Genomic DNA, 23,180 nt, shown 5'->3' with positions numbered 1-23,180 from the left:
TTGGGGAGGGAGGGAGGGAGGGAGGGAGAGAGGGGGAGAGAGAGAGAGAGAGAGAGAGAGAGAGAGAGAGAGAGAGAGAGAGAATCCCAAACAGGCTCCAGTCTCAGCTCAGAGCCCACAGGGGTCTATCCCATGACTGTGAGATCATGACCTGAGCCGAGATCAAGTGTTCAAGAATTGGACACTCAACCGACTGAACCACCCAGGCGTCTGGAGACTGTTATAACCAGTTGGTATGATGTGAGAATGGGCTGGAGTGTGTGTGTGTGTGTGTGTGATATACACATGTCGAACACAAGGATTCAAGGTTTTAAATGTGGAAATTAATTTCAGGTGTGCTTTGTGATCACTACAGAGAGGTTGTCATACTTTGGCTTCAATGTCAAGGATGAGGTTATTATTTGGGACAGAAATTAATAAATGGGTAGATGATAGATAGACTAAGCATAGCAGCATGTGGGTATGGATATGTTAGAGATACTTTGTAAGTAGGACCCTACTTTGTAAGTAGGTTGATTCTCAAAGAGCTAAAACCCATTCAGTTGCCTTCTGGGTAGGTCATGGCTAAGCAATTCAGCATTGCTTCGTGGGTGGAAGAAAAGTGTTCATTCCCTTTGTTCTAAACCTTTGCTAACCAAGCAGTCTTCTGATTTATGATGAAGGATAACCTGAGCCAGGTACACATCTCTCAGGCTCACTCCTACAGCCTTAGGCAGCTTCTAAAATCATTTCAGACTTAGGTGTTCAGTTTTGAACCCTAAGAAAAACTGACAGGGCCTGAGCTTACTTATAAGTAACTGGTTCATGTTTAAAGTTGCTGGTGATCCATAAAATGATGCTGTTTGGCATCTTGCCTGCTGGAAGGGATTTTATGTGACAGGACACAGAATTGGCTGACATGTAGGAATACTGTGATTTCAAGGGCTCTAGGGAAGATCGTTGCTCAAAAAAGTCTTTCTCCAACTTCTACCTAATTTCACAAATATTCCAAAGTATCCTCCTTCTAGTATGTAGCTTTGTTCATGTTAAATTCTCTAAGAGTGGTTGATAATTATTTATATCTGTTAGTCAATAAAGGGTCTGGGATCATTGAAGAGAATGGCCACAAAATCAACAGGACCAGAGAAGAAATTTTGGGTTGAAGGTAGATAACTCCTCTGTCTTTTTTTTGTGGTAAATTTAAGACTGTCAGTACCAACCATATCCTATTTATCCTATTTAACGGTGTTAATAGTGTAGCTCAAAATGCTTGATAATGTCCCTACCTCTTTGGGAACAAGTAACTAAGGACTTTTTCTAAGTTCTGTCTTACAGTATTAACCTGACAATCTAATGAATAAATTCTTTGAGCTCTTGCAGGAGAAACAAAACATAGTTTTATCATTTAAAATGACTAAATGTGTGCTATAGCTTCTTTTTCTCAGGGCCCCAGCTTTGCTGGCTGCGCACACACGCCTTAAAAAAGTCCACCTAATAAAATGGCAGACTTTGTCTAAGTAGCTTCTCTAAATTCTGGAGGAATCAATGCCAATGCTTTAGATTGTTTCTGTTGAGACAAGTCTTGTGCATAAGCTGGATGGGTTTTTTTTTTTTTTTTTTTTTTTAAGCAGGTGTCCAAATATCTGAATAGAATACTTGGTCCTTCAAAATATTCAGACAATGAAAATATCAAACCTATTTCATAATAAATAGCAATTTAATTAGATTTTAGAGGAATAGTCAAGAGACAAGGCTGTTAAATTTAATGGGGACACATTTTCAAAAGGAGGTAATCAGTGATGCCTAGAGAGACATCTGTAAGATTTCATCACTAGTTAGAGAGAAGACTTTACCTAAGACCCACGATTCCTGATTCATAGGCTAGTTCTATTTCCACTGCTTCCTGGTGTGGTGTCTGATTCATTTGTGTCACACTGAAGAGGGAGAGGGTGTCATTAGTCATGTTTTTCCCAAGGCCGACTGAAACCTGATGTAATAAAAACAGTACAGGAGACTTATGTGTCACTATTATGATGCCCGTATGACAACCAAGCCCATAATGGAGAAATGGAACTTTGGGGGACTGTTTCCTCTGTCTGGAAGCAGCAAATTTGAAGAGCAGTTTGATTTGCACGAGTTAGAAACGGTGCTGTTAACTTGGCTTGTCAGAAATAACGACTGTGGATACATAACGCGATCTAGCTTGGGTACTCTAGTTTTCACAGGCCCAGAACTTGGACACTGAATTTTGGAAGTTAGAGAAGAAAGATTATTGTGATTTATTTATTTTTTTTTAATGCTTTGAAATTCTATCAACCTAATTTACCCAGTCCTGAGGAGTTAGTTCAGCTGCTTTAACAACTGTCCCACTGGAGAATCATTTGTTCAAGATTGAAAACAGATAATAGGTTACTTGTGAAAAATTACAACTACAGATTACACTTAGAAATCCCTACATATGAGAAGGGTGTGTGGTTTGATGTTACCCAGTAAGCGACTGATGCCATAATGTGACTCCTGTAAAATGACTGTGCCCTACCCTCTCATCACCAGCCTTGCGTCCTCTGGAGAGGGACAGAGCCTGTGGCTTGCTCTCGATGGGGAGGAGAACTGGGGGAGGAGGGCAGACTTCAGCGTCTCATGCCTATGAATTCCTACTTTGCAGTGTTGGAGTTTTGAGGGTAGAGGGTTTGGGTGAGGGAGAGAAGGCACATGGAGGGAAGATGTGTCCTGCCCTGTTGGACCCGCCTTAAATTCCAGGGACGCTCAGTCAAGAATTTGACAATAGTAAGAGCCCCAGGCAGGCAATTATGCAATATCTAATGTTCCTACGCTATTGTACTTACGTTAATCATACAGTCCTGGAACAGGAAGTGTGCTTGAAACGTTGGACATAATTTAAGCTAAGTAATTTTGCATTCAGTCTGTTCTCTGCCAAAGAGGAAGCTCAGGCTGGTGGCCAGACCAACCCTTGGAAGGGAACTAAGGGACAACTGAGGGGATCAGATTTTAACTTTCAGTGTGTTAGGTTCTTCCTCTGAGTGGAGCAGAGGAGATGTGGGGGGAGGGGGGAGCGGTCAGCTCCGGAGCTACCCAGAAAGTAGAGTGAAAGCTATTCAAAGTAGTAAGTAACCCCCTGTCCATTCCCACTCCCATGTCAGAGCATCTAGGTCTGAAGATGATTCCTTTTATAGGCGCCACCAGCCCTGGGCAGCACCTCTGTTTGCTCCTTGCCCACCCCTTTCCGGGTGCTCTGAGAGTCCAGACTGGCAGCTCCTTTGTCACTGGATGTTGCACACAGCGTGACCTTTGGAACCCAGCTTGAACCAGGTGAACAGAAGGGATACAGGTGACCTTCTGACATTAGCTTGCCAGTGCCTCAAGGGTCAGACCTGTGCTGTGCTCACTTTTGAAGAGTCCGTGTTAGGATGATCTACATGTTAGTGGAGCTAATCAGACACTTCTTTGTTGGCCCTTCTTGAATATTCCTGGGAGACTCTGGGTTAGCAGACAGCTCATCTAGAGACCACTGGAAGGGGCCACCCAGGGTTCCTGTTACCTAATAGCCAACCCTCCCTCCCTCTCTCCTCACTGCCTCCCACATCTTATGGTTCTCTGTGTTTCTGCTGTGTGTTCTGAGTCCCAGGGTCTCTGGCATCCTTAAAACAAGCAAATGGCCACCTGACCCCACATCCAGGCTGGACCATCCCTGGGAAAGGATGGGCAGCCTCCAATCAGTGCAGGCTGTCCCCAGGGGAGCTTACCAGAATTTTGGAAGCCTGGGGTGGGGAGTATACCAAAACTGCTCTCTTTGCTCTTCTGGAAAGAAACAGCATGGGCAGTTTTGCCGGAGGATTGCTCAGTTTTTGAGCAGGGGTTTGTGTGGAGTTGTGGAGACACCAGATTGTTCTGGAAAAGCCTTCCCTTCCTCTTTGTTTCCTGTGCCACTCAGTGATGTTTCTTTTTTTAAAAATTTATTTTTATTTTTAATGTTTTATTTATTTATTCTGAGAGAGAGAAGGAGGGGCAGAGAGAAAGGGAGAGAGAGAATCCCAAGCCGGCTCTGCACTGTCAGCATAGAGCCTGACGTGGGTCTCAATCCCACAGACTGGGAGATCATGATTTGAGCCCAAATCAAGGGTTGGATGCTTAACTGACTGAGCCACCCAGACGCCCCTCAGTGATGTTTCTTAAGCTCTTGCGTTAGATGGTTTTGGTGGGAAACATGGCCCAGCCCAGACTCTGCCCTCTGGTGCAGCCTGCATAGAGTATCTCGGTAACATGGCCGGTAGGAGGAGTGTGGCTGGGTTCCTGGTATTGGTGCTGCTCTGTTAGCAACAGAAACGCAAACGGTCTCAGGTGGGAGATAAGGATGGTGACAGAAAAGCTATTTCTTTTCATTTCCCCAGGAGTTACGGATTCTGAGCAAAATTGCTGAAGGCCTCTCCAATTTGGAGGCATAACACTTTGGTAACATGTTGGAAGAGAGCCTATTGATTAATAAATGTGATTGGGACACAAAAGCACAGAAACCTGGGTATCGCTTTCATTCCTCACAATAATCACATAGCAAAACATCACTTCTTGGGGGGCCTGAATGCTGAAGCAGCAGGCTTCCAATTAGAATGCGTTCTTACAGCTTCCGCAGTAGTACCCGTGTGTGTGGAAGGACGTTGGCAGGGCTGCTTGGGCAGGGGAGGGATTCCTGGCGGGGTTCCAGTCTTTGGTATGGGCCTGGGTCTGGGTGCTGTCCTCATGGTTTTCCAAAAGGGCAGGAGCACAGTTTGAGAACCCGTGCTTTTCACAGCGCTTCCTTGAAGTAGCCTCTTCCCTATTAATCAAAACATGAAACCGCCTGTGCTCAGCACCCAGGCTTGTCACTGTCCTTAAACACACTTGCACACACTCGTGCACACACACACACACATTTGCATGCACACACCTTTGCTGAAGGTGTTCTCTGCAACCATTCCACGGTCATACTTCTGATGTTTGTCCCACTGTGTGACAATTAGAAACTAATAGCAAACTGTTGAGTGTCAGCCAGGTTATCAGATGCTGGACTTTATCTACATGAACCCATTAATTCTTCACATTCTTGCTAGGTAGCGACTCTTAGCATCCCTCCTTTACAGATGAGGAAACAGAAGCTTAGACAAATTACATGATTGGCCTCAGTCCAGGAAGCTAGTAAGGGGCTGAGCAGAGTTCTGAAGTCAGGTCTCTGTACCACTCCACCGTATTTTGATGTAAGAGACTTGCAAGGGTCTGAGGGGGTAGACCTCCCAGGGACCTCACAGCCCCTTCGCAGGGACTCTCCTGGGCTGCACTGCCGGTAAGTCTGCCCTCAGAGATGCTCGTCTGTACTGGGTCCCATTGCTGCTGCCCTAGAAAGTTCTAGTTCCATGACTGTAGACATTGGGGATGGGGCTGCTGTATGTTTTGGTTTGTATTCTTGAGATCTTCTTGTCTCTATGGGTCACCCCCTTCCCGCCTATCTCTGGCAGTGGTGGAGATGAGTGTAAAGAGGTTCTGTCTACAAATGGAACCAAACCTCATTGTCACTTACTCACCCACCCACTCACTCACATATTCATTAAATACATCTTTGGGCCCCTTTTTCCTTGGTGTGTGATGCACTGTGGATAGAAGCCTGGAACTCTGGGAGAATCGGTCAGACTGGAGAGGACATGCGTTATTCATGTACCCTATCTGAAGACTCCCTTTTCGTGGTTTGAAGGTGACAATGTCAACCTCAAGAAAGAGATGAGAGCATTAAATGAGAGAATATACAGTGAAAGTAGTCCATAAAGTCTAAGTGCTAAAGCAATAGAAACCATTGCTTCATTTATATCTTAATGTGTTACCAAGATGGGACCTTGTCTCAGCTCCCATGATGCCAGCCAAGAATCAGCATCCAGTCTCCTTGCTGATGGCAAGAGCTCCTGAATTTCAGGAGCTCCTGAAATTCAATACATTAGAGCTCCTGAAATTCAAACCCAAATAGTATTTGAGTTCCTAGTAGGCTCAAATACGCAGTCTTAATCCCTGAAAGTGCACTGAATGACGAATCAGTGCCCAGGACCCAGTTCGGCTCCTGCCTGCCTTGCTCTAGAGCAAAAATGGCAACATTTTCTATATATTCTATGCAGTTTACCTTTTCAACTTAGTTGTGTTTCAAGGACACCTTTCCAAGGATAGCCTTTCCTTTGCCACTCTAAGACCATTTTATTCTTTTTAACAGTTACGTAGTATTTTGTTACCTGGTTTAGCATCCTGTATTTAATCAGTCCCCTAGTCTTAGGTATGTGTATTGCTTCTGACTGTCCCCATTGAAAATGAGGCTTTAATGAAAATCTTTGTACACATATTTGTGTTTGTATCTCTGTCAGATGCAAGTGAGATTATGAGTTGGAGGGAATTTACGTTTTATATTTTGTCCGATGCTGTCATTTATCTTCCAAAAAGGTTGTACCAAATTATACTATCTTACGCTGTATGTAGGAGTTCTCCATATTCCTGCCGACACAGGCTGTTATTGGTCTATAAAAACATTTGACAGATTTATGGACAAAGTTCATATTTCATTATTTACTTTGTGTTTAATTGTTAACAAGACTGAGTGTGGTTTCTTTTTTTTGGCATTTTTATTTCTTCTGTAAATTGCTGTTTTCTGATCAGCTATTTTTCTACGTGTTGGTATTTTTCTTCACTGCGTTACTGGAGGTCTCTAGATGTTTTGAATGTTAAGATTTGTTTGTGAAGTGTATTACCTGGGTTTGTCTTTCCGAATTGTTGAATAAATTGCCTCATACTTGTGTTAATAGGTATTAACCTGCCCTCCCTGACAAGCTCTTTGGGTCATAAGATTCCCTTCTTCTTTTGGCATGGGAGATACAGAGTCTTGGCACTGAAGTTTTGAGAGGTACCTACCCTACAGAATGATGCCACGGGACTTTGGAAAAAGCATAAACTTTAGACACAAGTAGTCTGATGTTGAGTGTTGATCCTGTCATTTACTAGCTGGGTGACCTTGGGAGAGTTGCTTAACCTCTGTCAGCTTTTGCTTCCTTATTGTGAGATATCTGCCTTCTCTGAGTACCATATCTATCCCCAAAGCCTGGAGACGTTTAGAAGTCCGTCTTCTTAGAGGTCTGTGGCATGTGAAGGGTTTCAGAAGGACAGACCTCTTGCATAGACCACTGAGATCTGGGAATGTTGAACTCCTTTTGCTAAATTGGCAAATTAGGCTTTTTCTGTTTTTTTTTTTTTTAATTGAGAACTGATTAACGTAAAAGAAAACTTACAGATTTTTTATGAATTTTGACAGTTATATGCAGTTATATGACAGTTATATGTAGTTACCACCCAAAATAAGATATGTAAAGCTTCTGTCTCCCTCAGAAAATTCTCTTACCCTTTATACGCTGGAGAACTTTCTGGTTGATCACAATGTATTCATTTTTCTTATATTTGGATTTTTTATAAATGGAATCACACCATAGATGTTCATTTGTGTCCGGATCCTTTCACTCAACATGATTTGAGAATCATTCATGCTGTTGCATATATCAGTATCTTGGTCCTTTTAATCACAGAGTAGTAGCGTTTCTTTGCAGGGGGATACCACAATTTACTTATCCAGTCTCTTGTTGAGGGATGTTTGGGTGGTTTCCAGTTGGGACTAGTATGGGTAAGGCTGCTGTAAACATTCTCATACAAGTATTTTGGTGGGTATATGTTTTCATTTATTTTGGGTACTAGAGTGGACTGTTTGAGCCAAGTATATGTTTAGTTCCATCGGAATCTTTCCAACGGGTTTTCTGAAGTGCTGCCACCAATTTTACAGTCCCACCTGCAACGTTAGAGAATCCCACTTGGTGTTTTGAGCCTTTCTGATTCTAGTCCTTCTAGAGGGTGTGGGATTCTAGTCCTTCTAGCTACCACAGTGGTAGCTCCCTGTGGTTTGGCAAGTTGAGATTTAATGTCAGTTTCCGTGGTGAGATCTCTGTCCATACCCGTGTGCCTTTCCCTTTTTCCATGTGTGTTGGCTCTCCAGTGAGATTCGAAAGTCTGTGAGGGCAGAGGCTCAGCCTAACATACGTTCCTCAAATTCTGGACTACACCAAACACAAGGCAGGGAACAGAGTGGGTACCTGATTTCTTGTCGGTTGATTTCTTGCTACTAAGAAACACGTGTAGACTGTTTTGTAAGGAAGGCAGATGAGAAGGGCTGACACCACCAACTGCTTTCCAAATGCTTGCAACTTGTTGGTTTCCTTGGAGGCGGTTCTCAAGTATCTTAGGAGAGACTGGTTCTGAATCTCTCCCCTCCCTGTCCCATCCTCTCTCTCTGACAATCAGGTAATTAGTCAGGGCTTCTCAGTAGCTCCTGGGTGTAGGTGGCAACTTTCTGTGTCAAGGGCTCTTCAGCCATAGCAAGTTCAAGAAGGCAGAGAAACAGGTGAGTGAGATCTCTTATCGGTCAGCTTCCCTTTCCTATCTCAGTTGGCCTCTTCCCTGCACTTTCCCCTTGATTGATGCTATAGAGTGCCATGAAAATGGTTCCTTTTTTTGATTTTTAGAGGGTTTTTTTTTTTTTTGGTCCTCTGACCTAACTATATTCCCATTTAAAAAATGAAATGGACAAATGAAATTATCCACAACGTGAATTTTTTTTCAAGAATTTGAAGAAGATAGAAGACTACAGGTAATGTAAAACTTTTCTGAAGATGGTCACAGATTGCATAATCACTTCATTCACTCTCTCAATGTTGTATCAGAGAATCCCTCCCACGAAGCTCTTTTCTTTGTTAGAAATCAGACTTTTTTTCCCCCGTGAAAGTAGTGGGGGTGCCTGGCATAGTGGAGAGCATCTCAGCCGGGACTCTGTAGTGCAGGCTTTGGCAAGACCTTATGTCAGGACTTGGGACAAGGTGCAGACCTCCCACTTTTCATGGCTTCCTGTTGGAGGAGGTCATTAAGAAGAGGACGTGACCACAGGTAGACCAGAAAGCTGGCCCCAGGCAAACGGAGGCTCTGCAGCCCCCTCTCTGCCCTTGAATGTATCTTCTGCCTACTATTCCCACAGTGGTGACCATTCTCAAGGGCACAGTCTTGAAAGCCAGGTGTTGCTGGGACCATCTGGACTATATGTGTGTCTGTATAAACTTCTAAGGTTCTTGCGGGCAGATGGGGAGGTTTACTCGTCTGGTGACGAACCTCCTATGTAGGTTCCTTTGCATAGTAAAATCACCACCCACAAACCTGCAGAGAGCTGCCTCTTTCTGAGGATCCAGTTTCGGATTTCACCCGGGAAATCCCTGAGGTTGCGAACCAAGATCTACCTGTCAAACCCCTAATCTGACAGTTGGGAGGGGCTCAAAGATTTGAAAAAAAATAATCAGAGACTGAGGAAACACGTTACAGTCACTGTCTTTAATTTACCTGGGATAACTCATGCAAAGTATGTTATACTTAGTACTACTTCTTTCCTTTCATTTATTCAGTAGCTACCGATGATATAACTTGTGTGGGCAGGCTTTATGCCAGGTGCTGCAGGGGTATCCGTGAACCACCCAACCCCTGTGCCTGGCTTTGCAGAAGGAGGTCAGACAGTGTAGCCATGACCAACAGACAAGCAATCAGAGCGTCACACTGAGTGAGTGATAGGGTTGTGGCAGGTGCTGGCCAAAGCCGTTGAGTTCCTCACTCAGGGCTTAGGGTCAGGACAGGCTTCCCAGAATAAACTGCGTCCAACCTGGAATGAGTGAATGAGATCGAATTAGGCAAAGGGACAAGAGGATCACGGTTTCAGCCAGAGGGGACAGCAGATACGATGGGAGAGAGAGGGGAGAGAGGGGTTGCTGCAGGACATGAAGTGTGCTGTCACTGGAGCATGGGGGTGGGGGCGTTGTGGTCAGGACAGCGGTGAGGGATGGAACCGGGGACGGAGGGAGAGGCCAAGGCACATTGGGCCTTCTGAGTCATATTAATGATGTGTCCTGCATCGTAAGGGCGCTAGGAACCTGTTGTGTGGTTCTCAACAGAGCGTGAGTACAGTCAGACTGGTTTTCTAGCAGGCTGTCTGGGTTGCTATGTAGAAGTTGGGAAGGGGTGAGCTGGATGAAGTTGGGAAGGGGTGAGGCTGGATGTAGGAAGACTCCCTGCAGGAGCTGGCAGGAGAGGCGCACCTGGGGCTGGGAGGAAGTGGTGGCTTTGAGAGATGACCTCTTCCAGCCCCCACCGTGGTGCCATTTCTGAGCTCAGAATCAGTAATTGAGAGACTGGATAAAATCACCACGATGAATTCCAGGGTGTATCTGGCTGTGTGCGGTTATCTGAGCGTGCAGGCGGCATGCTAATTGCCGCGTTCCCTTTCTGAGTGCCTCGATGCTAGAGACCAACAGAATTCTTCCCTATGAGAAAAATGTGCCGGTGTTCCAGAACAGTCCGTTTTCTCCTAAGTCTGTTGCATCCTAGTTCATTTTGCTGTGTGCGTCGGGAACAGAACCCCCTCCAGAGCCCCCTGGTGATATTCCTGGTCTACAGTGGAGCTGCCGAGAGTGAGTGGGCTCCTTGGGTGTCTGGTGATCGCTGGTGCTTCCTGCTTCTGTTTATCTGGTCATCAAATTGCCCATTAAAATATTCCTCTCCTCTCACCAAACTTGTTTTGTTGCGCTTTCCTTTATGGTTTCTGAAGGCGAGGGTCAGTCGCCCAGTTTCAATCAGCAGGCTCATGGTGCAGGGATGAATAAAACTGACCAACCGTCAGGAGCTTCCTTGGAAAACTGGCTTCCTGTGGAAGGAGAAGAGACAACAGATGATAACTTATCCATCTTTAGTTTTTTTTTAAATATAAAACTTATTGTCAAATTGGTTTCCGTACAACAGCCAGTGCTCATCCCAACAGGTGCCCTCCTCAATGCCCATCACCCACCCACTCCTCCCCCCCACCCCCCATCAACCCTCAGTTTATTCTCAGTTTTTAAGAGTCTCTTATGCTTTGGCTCCCTCCCTCTCTAACTTTTTTTTCCTTCCCCTCCCCCATGGGTTTCTGTTAAGTTTCTCAGGATCCACATAAAAGTGAAAACATACGGTATCTGTCTTTCTCTGTATGACTTATTTCACTTAGCATAACACTCTTCAGTTCCATCTACATTGCTACAAAAGGCCGTATTTCATTCTTTCTCATTGCCAAGTAGTACTCCATTGTGTATATAAACCACAATTTATCCATCTGTAGTTTAATCAACAAAGTCGGTAGCCTGCAGTGTTGATGTGTGTCCCGAGAGCAGAGCTGAGAGACCCTTAAAATCATCAGCAGGTTATCAGCTGTAGCCACAGGCCACGACCTCTGCCTCTTCCCAGCAGGCATGGCCACAGCCTGGCGTTTGCTCACCCTGTGAAGGAGGGGACCCCTGTGCCTGGCCGCAAGCATGCTGCTGTCCTTGTGACTGCAGCCCACTCCTGAGGTGCCCCCTGGGGAGAGCTGGCCCTCTAGCTCCTGAGCCATTTACCGGCTGGCTGGCGTCGCCCTCTGTTGTTGGCTCCCTCAATTTGTGTCCAGCTCGACTGTATTAACCTTCTGGGCACAGAACCTTACTTGCCCATTTGGAAAATTCTTCTCTTTCTCCCTGATGTATGCTCCCCTGTGGGACTTTGGTTCAGATCTGATGTTGTTCCGATAGCTGCTGAATTTCATTCTCTGCTGGGTTTATGTCTAACTCTGGAACTTTGACTCTTCAAGTCTGCCCCTGTGTGTGTGATATGCACGTGTGTCTGAAACGTGATACGTAAAGGCAAAACAAGAAGGAAAGCAATTTGAGTCTGTAATACTCAGATGTCCCCTGGAGTCACGCTGGCTTCTGAAGGTCACCTGGAATCCACGTGAACCTTTCCTCCAGCAGTGACATGCCCCCAGTCTCGCTGGGGGACTTCTGGGAGATGCCGTGAAATGGGCTCTTTCCCTTCATCATCTTTGCTTATCTTTTCCTCCTAATCATCCAGTTTCCTGGGATTGTCTCAGCCTTGGTGCCCAGCCTGTGCAGCTCTCTCTCCTGACACGATTCCATGTTAGATGCGTCCGGGAATGCTTGCTCCCAAGAATGCCATCCCCACGGGACTGAGAGGGACCCTCGCTGTAATGGAAGCTTTAGAGCTAATGAGGGAAGTTCTATTACAACATTGCAAACCACCTAAATCAAGGGGACACATCCTGTTGGACTGTAAAATGTCTCTAGGGGACACTGTTCGGGAGCTTCTCATTGGCCTCTTCTCCCCAGACTCCTCTGCTTCTTGCTTTCGTTGCTTGAGCCGGCTGCTAGCTTCAGTGAACAGATAGGGAATTCGTTTTTATTTGTTTGTCTGCCTTTGGGGGCTTACCTTTCCTATTTGGAGAATCCATTAGAGTCCTCTGTATGCTGGAGCCTGCCGGGGCTGGCTGGAAAGAGCTGATCTTTAAATGTTCAGGAGGAGTGCCTGGGTGGCTCAGTGGGTTAAGCGGCCAACTTCAGCTCAGGTCATGATCTCGAGGTCCGTGAGTTTGAGCCCTGTGTCGGGCTCTGTGCTGACAGCTCAGAGCCCGGAGCCTGTTTCGGATTCTGTGTCTCCCTCTCTCTGACCCTCCCCAGCTTGCGCGTCGTGTGTGTGTGTGTGTGTGTGTGTGTGTGTGTGTGTGCGTGTGTGCGTGTGTATACGTGTCTCTCTCAAAAATAAGTATTTAAAGGGGGCGCCTGGCTGGCTGAGTCGGTTAAGCGACCGACTCCGGCTCAGGTCGTGATCTCGCGGTCCGTGAGTTCGAGCCCCGTGTCGGGCTCTGTGCTGACAGCTCAGAGCCTGGAGCCTGTTTCAGATTCTGTGTCTCCCTCTCTCTGACCCTCCCCCGTTCATGCTCTGCCTCTGTCTCAAAAATAAATAAACGTTAAAAAAAAATTTAAATGTTCAGGAATTTGGAGTCTTTCGGTAGCTTGCAATTGGCCACAGCAGGAGTCTTTACACCACAGAAATTAGCAGATGCCAGAAACCTGTTGTTGGTGTTTGGTTTGTGGTTTTTTGTTTTGTTGTTTGTTTTGTTTTTTGTTTTCTTGTTTTGCTGGTTTTTTTGTTTTGTTTTGTTCTTCTGTTGTTTGTTTGTTTTGGGAGAGCCGTTTTAGTGGCAGGTGGCCACTTCAGAATCTGCTGCCAGGCTCGGTTAGGATCTGTGGAGCATGTGCTGGGCTTTTAGATCCGGGCACGTCTGGGCTGGTGTTGGTGTGAGGTCAGACCAGTTTCCACAGTTCAGCCTCCTGGGCAGGGGCCATGGGATGCATAGTGCCAGCGGGGTAGGCTCTTTAAGAAGATACCTGAAAGGCTCAGAGGTTTAGCCGCATCCTGTTTCTGTGGGAGAATAAGGGTAGAGACCAGAAAGGGATGCCCGGCTGAGGGACATTTTCGTCATTGCCTGGGCTAGTGAAGACCAGGGACAAGTTGGCCGAAATGGAATTTGCCAAGAGTTTTCTTGTGAATTGGGGCAGGATGGATTGGGACGGAATGAAGGAGGTTATGCGGAGAGCCACAACTCTCCCCTCTTCCGTCCATCTTAGAGCATGTGTTCTAGACGCTCTTTCTCTACCTCGGATGAGACTGACAGCACTCGTGTTTTCTTTCTGCTGGGCCCACGCTAAATAATTCATTAGTCTTTCCAAATGAGATTTAATTGTTTCATTGCTTTATGATACATCCCTGAGGACAAAATTGTTTGAATAGAAACCCCAGTGAAAAATCCCCTGCCAGCAGCTCCAGGGTCCCTTCAATGGAAGATGAGCACTGTTTGGCCTGTCACTGTCCCGTGACGGGTGTAGCCACGGCCCCATTGACTCCAGCGTTTGCGACACGTTAGTCTGGTAGTGGGATGAAGTTCCGTGACAGGATGTAGCATCGTGGGGGAGCACACTGACCTGGGATGTCGAGACTAGTCTTCTGGTCCCCGGACCAGAGCATCATCCTTGGGAAAGTGAAAGGGTTAGCCTAGTGTAAATGGTGCAGCAACCCTGGGGGGTCAGTTTGATCAAATGCGTTGAAGTTGAATCTTGGCCTACTTTATGACCCAGAAATTCTCATTCCTGATATCAGCACAGAGCCTGATGCGGGGCTTGAACTCACGAACCGGTGAGATCATGACCTGAGCCAAAGTTGGCCACTTAACGGACTGAGCCACCCAGGTGTCCTGAGACGTGTTACTTCTAAGCACCCTTCAAACTCACTCCAAGGCAGCAAACTGTAGATAGTGAGGCCAGGCAGACCCATGACTTCCTATCTCTTGGACTCAGCTTTCTCATCTCTAAAATGGAAATAATAATATGTGGAGGCTTGTTTTGAGTTTCAGATGAAATAATGCCCATAAAGGTCTTTGCACAGTGTTTGACACATACATTTTCAGTAAACATCAAGTCATGGTTTTAGTTTTAAATTAAATTTTAATTACATAAAAATATGTTATTCCTGCAAAAATACTGAAATACTATAGAGACAGCCAAAGTGCCCTTGAAGCTCTTCATCCTCCCCAATTTCATTCTAAGACTCTTACCCCACTTTTGAGAGGTAACTGCTCTTGCTACTTGAGTTTGTGGGTGTATGTATTTGTATTTTCTCTGGACTTAAAAACAATTTTTTTTATGTTTATTTATTTTTGAGAGAGACAGAGACAGAATGCGAGTGGGTTAGGGGCAGAGAGAGAGGGAGGTACAGAATCCGAAGCAGGATCCAGGCTCCGAGCTGTCAGCACAGAGCCCATTGCAGGGCTTGAACCCACGTGCTGTGAGATCATGACCTGAGCTGAAGTTGGACGCTCAACTGACTGAGCCACCCAGGTGCCCCTTATCTGGATATATATATATATATATATATATATATATATATATATACACACACACACACACACACACATATATGTACATATATATATACATACACACACACATACACACATATATATGTACGTATATATATACTTCTCTCTAGAAAATACGTACAGTATTATTCTATGGCTTCCCCCCCCCCCGCTCGCTATGTTTTCAAGATTTATCCAAGTTAATAGGTCTGAATAACCTCATTAATTTTAATTATGGCTGAGTACCATATTACGTGTGCGTCGTATTATTAAAATCCATTTTCCTATTGATGGATATTTGCATTAGTCCTGCTTTTTCACTTGCACAAGCTGTGTTGCAGCAAACACCTTTACAGCTCACTTTGCAAGTATTTCTCTAGGGAAGCTATCTGGAATGAGATATATATGATCGTGAAGTACATATATTTTTAGCCTCAACCAGTTCTGGTCGATGATCAGCTACGTGGCTATGCCAGTTTAAATGTCAACCACAGCAGGTGAGAGGAGTGTCTTCCTTAGTTTCTTGTCAAACTTGTCAGCACTTGAAAAATTTTGGATAATCTTGTGTGTGAAAAAAGAAAAGGTATATAATTTGTGGGTCTGATGCACTAATTACCAGTGGGACTGAGTATGTTTATTGTGTGTTTATTGGCCATTTATATTTCCTTTTCTGATAATTGCCTGGTAATATAAGTTGCCCATTTTCCTGCTAGCTTGTGTGACTTTTTCTTATTGGTAGAGAATTCTTTGTTTTCTATGTTGCAAATATTTTATCCCCTTTTTGCTTATGTTTTGATTCTGTTTATGGTGTCTTTTGATAAACAGAAGTGTTAAGATTTGATACAGCTAAATTGTCATTCTTTTCATCATTTTTGCTTTTTTAGCATCTTGTTTAGGGAGAACTTTTGCTACCCTCAATGTCACAGAGATATTCTTTAGTATTTTCTTTCAGCACTTTTATAGATATATATTTTTTATTGTATTTAAAAATTTTTAATGTCTATTTTTGAGAGAGAGAGAGAGAGAGAGAGAGAGAGAGAGAGAGAGAGAATGGGGGAGGGGCAGAGAGACAGGGAGACACAGAATCTGAAGCAGGCTCCAGGCTCTGAGCTGTCAGTACAGAGCCTGACCTGGGGCTCGAACTCACCAACTGTGAGATCGTGACCTGTGCTGAAGTCAGACACTTAACCAACTGAGCCACCCAGGCACCCCTATAGATATATATTTATATTTCTGTCTTCAATCCATGTAGAATCTTCATGTGAACAAATTTTATTTTGTTTCAAAGGGAAGTCTGTTATTCCCAGTATCAGTTATTCACCAATCCGCTCTTTCTTCATAGATTTGAAGTGTCACCTTTGTGAAATATTAAATTCGTATCTATATATGAATTAACTTTAGTTTTTAAGTGTTGTCAAGTAATCTATTCCTACACTGCTGCCATGTAATTATTATAATTTTTAGTCTGACCTGGCACTGGGAGGGCTGGTCCCAGTTCTGTTCTTTTATAAAATTACCTTGGCCATCCTGGCCCATTAGCTCTTCCAAATGAATTCTAGAATCAGTTTGAATGTTCTGTGAAGAAACTCATTGGGCTTTGGTGGAAGTCATATTGAGTGCACGGGTTTAATCAGGAGAAGTAATGACCATAAGTATGCCATCGGTGGGGGTGACAAGGATCGCTCTCTGATTTCTGCCGGAGTGCTCTTTGGAGTTCCAAACAGGATGAGCTGGGACCAACAAAGATTACGGTGATAGTGTCGAGTCATCTTCTCTGTTTAATCTTTTCCTCCTTAGCTGAGAGCTTTTCCCTGAGTTAAATCTCCTTAGAACACAGCGCAGATAATATCCAAGGAGACCGTTAACTAAGGATGTCACACATCACTCAGGTGTAGTTTTAGTGAGCTATGCTATGTTATGTCCTCTGATGCATCACCTCTCTGCTCACACATTTCTTGAGGATCATATGAGACTCAGGAACCCAGGGTCCATTTCAAGATCTGACCCTGTGAGTGAGACCAGCTACCACAGAAGGGCCCCTTTCCAATGTGATGGCTCTCCCGCAAAAGCAGGTGTTCATCTCGTGACTGTTGTTTAGCAATGCATGTGATGAAAAAAAGGCTACTGTCAGTGAAGTCGTTCTTATATGTGATTTGATCATTCACAAAGTAGGTGTATATGGATGAGACATGTTCCTTCAGCGATAGATGGTGCTTGTCGTCCACAAGGATTGGAGAACTGCTTATTCTGGAAGGTAGGGAGCTTCCCTTCCAGGGCATTCTGGAACTTTCTCAACTGGATTTCCTGGAAGACCAAGAGCCTATTTCATGTTATCCCATTTATCGTCACATCCTTTCATACTTCTGCAGAGGTTTCTGGTTTTTTTTTTTAATGATTATTCTGGAGAGACAGAGCAAGACACACACACACACACACAAGAGGGGCAGAGAGAGAGGGAGACCCAGAATCTGAAGCAGGCTCCAGGCTCCAAGCTGTCAGCACAGAGCATGACACGGGGCTTGAACTCACAGACTGCAAGACCATGACCTGAGCTGAAGTTGGATGCTTAACTGACTGAGCCACCCAGACGCCCCTCTTGCAGAGTTTTCTAAACTAAAACCTATATTCCCAATTCTGCAAGGATTTAACTTGTAATATAGTTTGCCACTCACAGAATTGTGTATGCTTTTCTCTCCTATATCTAGGTTGTAGGTACCCAGTGTATTAAGAAAAACATACTAGCCTTTTAACAAAATGGACTAGCCATTCACAGGTAAAGCAACATCCATGTGTATACTAAAGTCTGACCTTGTAAAATAAGGATGATAATAGTCCCCAATTTGCAAGGTCATGGTGAAGAACAGGTAAACTAATGCTCAAGACACCATTTGTAAAGTCTAAAGCTTTATACAAATGCTGTTTTGCTCCTGGGCCCTGTAGGAAGTTATAAATGAAATCACCATCTGGGTTCATGCCCTTGAGGCATTTGAAACCAGGCTGTTCCAGGTGGAACAATTAGGGAGAAATTGCAAGGTGACTGGAAGCAAGCCCCTGCCAAGAATGGGCTGCTGCGTCCGGAACCAGCTCTGACCCCACGCAGGTACAGCAGCCCGTTCCTGGGTCCCCAGCAAAGGTAGGGCGCTTCTCCGTGACAGCAGCTTCCTTCCTCCTCCTCTTTGAAAAGCTCTTCCTCCCCTGGAGAACTTTCCAGGCTGAGCCTCCTGATTGCTCAGCTCCTTTGCCTCCGTGACTCTTCCTTCCTCCCACGTGGCAACACTCAGTCCATCGTGCCGGCGGGTGCTGGGATTTGTGCTCTGTGGTACGTGATGCTGATGAAAACAGTGTCGGAAAGAACCCTCAGCAGGCTTTCTGTCCTTGGCCCCACGGTGGAGCCTGATGCTTTCATCACTCCGTTTATTATGCTCGCATTTTGAAACGGTGAGCACAGGTACCCGCTGTTCTTTCATCTGAGAAAGTCTGGGGCTGCTGTGAGGTGTTCAAGGGTAATTAATTTGGGTGGAGGAGCAGGCTCTCTGGAGATGAGCAGAAACCTCAGATTCACACCGCATCTAGCAGTTGATTAGTTCTACAAGTGGCCATGAGTAGCAGAAAAGTGGGGAGGGGGAGTGTAGGGGAGATAGGCCTGCAAACGGATGAAGCTTTGCTGCTGTGCTTGATGCTTGATGTGTTCATGTGTTTTGCTTCTTTGAGGCTGGAAGTTTCCACTTGTAGGTGACTCCCTTGTGGCTATCACATCAGTCTCCTGAGTAAATGAGTGTGCTATGTGCCTCATGTGGTCCTTGTGTGGTCTCCTCTCCTCTCCTCTCCTCTCCTCTCCTCTTGTAGCCCCCCCCTCCCCCATCTCTTCCCTTTGCCTCCCCCCCTCCCCCCCTTCCCTCCCCTTTCTTTTCCCTTCCTTCTTCCTTCCTCTCTTTTTTCCTTCCTTCTTTCAGAGAAATCCATGCTTTAAACTGGCTTTAAATTAAAGATACCATGAACAAATTTTCCAAACTTGACGTTGCAAGACATGGTCTGATGACAAGAAAGAGTATTTGAAATCAGCTGGAAAACCCCGGTCATTCTGTGGCCACTGTACTTACAGAGGAGAGAAAGCTCTGCAGGTAGATCAGTTATCCCTCCAGGAGTTGGGATTATTGACAGTCTGGAAGTATCAAAAGCGTGGCGTTTGTGAACCTTGTGAGTACAGCTGCCTGGTGACACTTTCGTAACAAAGCCAACACGTGATAGACGCGGAGTGCATTCTATGTACTTTGCAAGTCACCGTTGATTTGAATAATAAGCAACAGAGTGATTACATTTTATAAAGTTTCTAATGACTTGTTTCAAAAGCAGTTTTTAAAATCTGGAGATGCAAGGAAAATGCAGTCTCTCCGTGACTTTGCTTCAGTACACTTTGATGAAATCAACATGCCTGAGAAGTTGTATGAAGCTAATATTTGCAAATCAAATTACATTTTATGTGCATTAGGAATATTATTCTGTGAATGATACCCTAGAAGAATCCTTTTCTTTGGGGATGCAAATGAAAACATAAGTTTGGTAAATTCTGATTTTTGTCATCTTACTTTTGGTTTTCTTGGTGTTTCAGTTCAGCTCGCTTTAAATGAGAATTTGTGTGCTTCGTATTGCACGCTCAGGTCGTGTAATCTTACGGAATTCTTTCAGAACCACCTTCATGACGCACATAAGGGCCGTGTGCCTCGTGACTAGCTCAGGACACACAAAGTTAGCAGGTGGTGCAATCAAGACCCCAGGACCCGCACATTGCTATGTCGCCTGGCCACCAGTTACAGGGTCTGTGATCAATGCCTTTTTTTATTTAAAAAATAATTTTTTTTTCAACGTTTATTTATTTTTGGGACAGAGAGAGACAGAGCATGAACGGGGGAGGGGCAGAGAGAGAGAGAGACACAGAATCGGAAACAGGCTCCAGGCTCTGAGCCATCAGCCCAGAGCCTGACACGGGGCTCAAACTCCCGGACCGCGAGATCGTGACCTGGCTGAAGTCGGATGCTTAACCGACTGCGCCACCCAGGCGCCCCCTTTTTTTTTCTTTTTTTAATTTTTTTTTTTTAATTTTTTTTTAAATTTTTTTTTTTCAATGCCTTTTATCTTAAGTCGGAGCAGTCTGAGACTTTTAGGAGGCTGTCATTTTGGGAAAGTTTCTAAAGTTCTTGGCGTTTTGTTCAGCTTCGCTGTGAAATGGGGCTAATCACACCTGATGCAAGAATATGTGTAAGGACTGGAGGAAATCAAGTACCAGCCGTGTAAAAGGCAGTCCTTAAATGTTAGCTATTACTATTGTCATCAGTAGTAGCTATGGCATTTATTTCGATGCTTGCCCATCAGCCTTCACTGTGGAACCCGCAGGAATGGGGACACATCCTGTTCACCCAGGGACCTTTCTGCGGGACAAGTAGAATGTGCTGCCATTGGTTTAATTATGCTGTGTCCTAGAATCATAGAAGATGTAATAGTTTTTCAAATTCATTAAAAACTCCTTAGATTTCCCAGGCACCTTCCTTCCATCCCCAGAACCAAGGAGATGCCTTTCATCATGTTTAACAGGCTCAAAGGAAAAGGCTTATTAACATGTGGTCTGTACCTGTGTTAAGGTTCTGACTCTGCTACCCTGCAGGTGGGTGTGACCTTACCTCCTATTTCCAGCTTAGACTTTTCTCATCGTCAGCTCTATCCGTGGAAATGTTGTACCCACTCTCAACTCAGTTTCAGATCACATTTTGTACATATAGTCTAGATTACACTAGATTCCTAATTATTTTTCCAATTTGTTATTTAGGGCACTGATAAATGTCTGTCTCTTCTGAAAACAAAAGTATTTTGGGGGCTGCCTGGATGGCTCAGTAGGTTAAGCGTCTGACTCTTGATTTGTGCTCATGGTTCATGAGGTCGAGCCCGCATTGGGCTCTGCACTGACAGTTCGGAGCCTGCTTGGGATTCTCTCTCTCCCTGTCCCTGTGTCCCTCCCTGCTCTCTCTCTCTCAAAATAAACTTAAAAAAAAGTATTTTTTGTAACCTGTATTCTGGTATTCCAGATAGTAAAGTCTTTTTTTTTATAATGTTTTTTTTTTTTTTTTAATTTTAGAGAGAGAGTGTGTGTGAGTGGGGAGAGGGGCAGAGGGAGAGAGAGAATCTTAGGCAGGCTCTATGCTCAGTGCAGACCCCAGCGTAGGACTTGATCCCACGACCCTGGGATCATGACCTGAACCGAAATCAAGAGCCGACCGACTGAGCCACGCAGGCACCTCGATAGTGAGTCTTGGGGTAACAGGAAACATGCTTTGATCAGAAACCTTTTATACCTGCTTTCCAGGCTGGGGCAGGAGGAGAGCCCCACGTGGATTTGAGCGCTGAAGGAGGAGCTAGCCTGCTCAGCCCCTTACTCGAGGTCCCTGGAGCTGGAGCCTGTTTTGGAATCTTGTTTGTACCTATAACCGTGCCTAGTCCGGTGCCTAATACGGTGCCTGTTCCAGAGTACACGCCCGATAAATACTCCCCGAGGGGAGCAGATCAGCTGTCCCAAACAAGGAAACGGGAGGTACTGGATTTAAGTAGCTGTCGACGTCACTGGCCTCCATCGCCCAAACCTCGATAGCGGGCATTGCTCCTTAAGCTGAAGTGCCCTCTGTGCCCCTGCCTTCCTTCTTTATGAATCCCCCTCTGCTCCAGGGTCACCTGCTCTCTGAAGCTTCCACTGGTTTTCCCAGGTGGAGTTAGTCCTATCTTGCTTTTATGTTTCCTTTTCCAAAGCATTGAGCCAGGCGTCTTCTGTGGCTGTAGCAAGCATGCATCATGCACTCTGAGCTACAGAACCGGTTTGGCTTTGGACTGACCTGGTCTCAAGTCCTAACTTCCTGAATTACCAGCTGTGGATTCACAAGTCACTTCTCTGAGTCTCGAATTCTTCATGAGTGTCGTGAGGGTAAGAACACCGAACTCATACGATTAACGGAAGGATTTGAACGAACACCATCCCTGTTTTCATGTACTTTCATCACACCAACAGCTTCACAATCAGTTTAGTTTCTCTTTATTTCTGTAGCACCTGCTTCAGTGCTAGGCATTTAAGGGATTCTCAATAATTTGTTATTGTGTGTGGAAATATATAAATGGATGGATGTGGTGCCAATAATTGTTCTGTAATAATTACATAGTACTCACCATATGTCTGGCATACTTCTAAATGCTTTGCATATATTAGCTTGTGAGCCACATAGCAATAGCAGTGATGGGTGTCACAAAGTGGAATATTTTCTCTTCCCTGAATGCAGAGCTAAAATGGTAGGAGTGTGTGTGTGTGTGTGGGTGTGTGTGGGTGTGTGTGTGTGTGTGTGTGTAAGGGAGAATGAGAGTGAAAGAGGGAGAAAGGGAAGGATTGGGACTTATTTCAGAGGTCAGTTCTCAACGCACATTGCTAACTAAGGAAAATTTCTTTCTGGAGCCTTTTTAGGACTGTGTTTCATTTGCCTCTAGTATTTTCTTTTTTCTTTTCTTTTTTTTTTAATGTGAAATTTATTGTCAAATTGGTTTCCATATACCACCCAGTGCTCATCCTCTACTATTTTCTAACCCTGCTCTCTGAGGTTAGCCATGCTCGCTTTCTCTGAGTACCCATGGTATAGATTCTGTATCAGCACGGTGTTTAGTGACTGCTGGCTCAACTTGATAAACAGAATAAAGCCACAGGAGTCGTGGCTGACAATGGCACAGTTCATAGACGTCCTTTCCTGACTGTGTGTACATTCATACAAGTTACCAGTGCTTCAGTCTGAAACAAGGAATCATTTTTGAGTATTTTCCAGAGAGATTCTCAGTATCTCTAATAGCAAAGGGAACTGAAGAGATCTCAAGTGAGAATGAAAGTGGGATGGGAAACTATGTGTTCACTTGGTATTGATCCTGAAGCTTAATGAAGGAGGTCCAGGAAAGAAGACTGGAAACAGGAGTGGAGGAAAGCGTTGGGCCTCAGGTGTAAACCCTGAAGTGGAAGCTAGACTTATGTTTCTAGGGCTGAGCCCTGGATTGCTGTTAGCCACAGTAATTACAGAGAGGCTTTTTAATGCCTCTGAAGAGCAGTGGAAGATTTGTGAATGTTGCTACTCATCCTGGAACTCTGGAAAAGTTCTGTTGAATTCTTATTTGAGTTTACTCTGGATTGAACAGGAACGGTATGCAGTGACCCTGAGGTGAGAGTTCTCATAATCAGCATTTTCCCCCCACAGTGACAATGCAATGTATATTATATGAACCGAGAGCCAGTTGGACCGGAAAACTACGCCATGATCGTAAA

General features: G+C 44.8%; 2 long non-coding RNA genes across 2 annotated transcripts in view; both read left to right on the top strand.

Moving 5' to 3' along the window:
• LOC128315712 (uncharacterized) overlaps positions 1–23,180 on the top strand; it is a 45,100-nt gene that overhangs the window by 5,703 nt on the left and 16,217 nt on the right. The window lies entirely within an intron of this gene.
• LOC128315713 (uncharacterized) lies at positions 246–9,818 on the top strand. The gene is made up of 3 exons (XR_008298775.1): positions 246–2,660; positions 3,174–3,309; positions 5,115–9,818. It is a non-coding gene; the product is annotated as an uncharacterized LOC128315713 (long non-coding RNA).

This window comes from Acinonyx jubatus, chromosome B2 (genome assembly GCF_027475565.1).
Source record: "Acinonyx jubatus isolate Ajub_Pintada_27869175 chromosome B2, VMU_Ajub_asm_v1.0, whole genome shotgun sequence".
Taxonomy (NCBI): Eukaryota; Metazoa; Chordata; class Mammalia; order Carnivora; family Felidae; genus Acinonyx; species Acinonyx jubatus.
This window is presented reverse-complemented; position numbering and strand designations above follow the sequence as displayed.